Source organism: Electrona antarctica (genome assembly GCF_951216825.1).
Source record: "Electrona antarctica genome assembly, chromosome: 20".
Taxonomy (NCBI): Eukaryota; Metazoa; Chordata; class Actinopteri; order Myctophiformes; family Myctophidae; genus Electrona; species Electrona antarctica.
This window is the reverse complement of record NC_136801.1, coordinates 36,047,186-36,049,349: the sequence shown is the minus strand read 5'-3', so window position 1 is coordinate 36,049,349 and position 2,164 is coordinate 36,047,186.

Sequence of the window (2,164 nt, the reverse complement as noted above, 5' to 3'; positions counted from 1 at the left end):
CCTCGTGACAAGCTGCTCCCGTAGTGGCTACGACCACAAGCCATGCTATTCCACTCTGTCACTCCTTCTCCAAAGGTAAGCCAGTTATGTTTTCCTGTGGTATTTTTTTTTTTTGTATTTGCTTGCGCGTCGCACTGCGACGCGCTGCGACGCGCTGCGTCAAAAAAAACAGTCCACTTCCTTCTTTAGGTACGCATGCATTCACATTGGAACGATCCGTATCTGAATACACTTCACCGGTCCAGAGACCCGCCCCCCATGCGGTCTCGGGAACGGTTGGGAGATCCGCTCCCGGGAACGGTACGCATCATTCACATTACCACAACATCTGACAAGTGGTCCCGAGTCCGAACCCGGGACCATAGTGTGAATTGCCCCTAAAACACACACTCCGGCTTACATGGTTCCAGCATAATCTAAGATGTAGCTGGGAGCCAGGCCTTGCAAAGCTTTAAAAGTCATCAGTAAAATCTTAAAATCAACTCTGAAACTCACTGTCAGCCAGCGAACTGCACTGCACTGTAATTCAGTGCAATGAACTGCACTGCACATTGCAATTAACCGCGCTGCACTACACTGTTATGAACTGTGCTGCAATGAACTGAACAAGTATCTGCATACTAACTAATTTCTCTTTTATCGCCCCACTTTCTCTCCCTCTCTCTCTCTCTCTTTTATTCTGTGACTTTTACTGTGTGCCTATTCAAATACAGTTATTTTGATCATTTTGGCCGTGGTTGGTGTGTCCATACTCTGAGGAGGTCGGCTCAGAAGAACAGCACAGCTCCGTAGAGGAAGCGCCACTCTGGAAGCTCATACATTTCCCATCTGCTTTTATTATTTACCATTGTACATATTTCTCAGACTCATATCCACCTGGGTGCAAGTGGTCTTTGTTAATACAGTACGTGGGGGGGAACAATTACGTCAAACAGGCTTAATTTTCCATGCATTCTTCTGTAAACTTCACAGTAAGAGATGCAATGAAGGATGCTTATGTCTTAAAACAGACCCTGTTTACAACCAATACGTCAGCTGTAATGTATCCTAAAGTCCTAAAATACAAATGTATTTCCTTGAACCCTGTGGTCAAGCGGCCTTATGTGGGATCAGTAACTCAGATTGTATTCTGTGTACAACATATTTATTGCTATTATTCTGTCTTTTGTAAAATAAGACTGTTCATGTTGTGTCTATTTGTGTTCGCGCACAGGCCCGGTTCTTCCTACAGGCCGACGAAGCGGCGGCTTCGAGCGCCATGGGGGAGGGGCGCCAAAAAAAAAAATATATATTTTTTTTTTTTTTTTTTTTTTTTTTTTAACTTTTTTTTTTTTTGCCCAGTGCCCCCCCAGTGCTTCCCCAGTGCCTCCCCAGTACCTCCCCAGTGTCTCCCCAGTGCCAGTGCCTCCACAGAGCCTCCCCAGTGTCCCCACAGTGCCTCCCCAATGGACCCCCAGTGCCTCCACAGTGTCCCCACTGTCCCCCCAGTGCCTCCACAGTGTCTCCTCAATTTTTGGGACAGAGTAAAAAAAAAAAAAAAAAAAACTTTTTTTATTTTTTGGGGGGGGGGGGGGGGGGCGCCGCGAAAAATCCTGCTTGGGGCGCCAGATTGCTCAGGACCGGCCCTGTTCGCGCATGTGTGCGTGTGCATGCATATTTTGTATATGACATGTGAGTGAGGAAAAGACAAAAAGATAGTCACTCATCAAAATGATGTGAGCATATGGCAGACAAATCCCTCTGCATGCCTGTGCTTGCATACTACAGGTAAAAGACTAAAAAAGTCTGAAATTATACGGGCAATCCTAAAAATATGTTAATGTGTATAAAGTGTATCTAGATTAATACCTAGAGCCAGTAATTGTGCAGATGGAGATGGGGTGTTCACACCTTCTATTTGTCTTGGCCCTGGAAAGTAAAACAGAGGATTCAGGGAATCTAGTGGGGCTGCTCCACTGGCTCCCTGTCTATCAACATTTATCCCAGACATTTTGTCTGTCCTAGTGACTGTGCCGGTGTGACACAAGTGAACAAGCACAAAGCAGTGCTCTAAATGAAGCCTTCATTGGCAGTTTGTTGTGTGTGTGTGTGTGTGTGTGTGTGTGTGTGTGTGTGTGTGTGTGTGTGTGTGTGTGTGTGTGTGTGTGTGTGTGTGTGTGTGTGT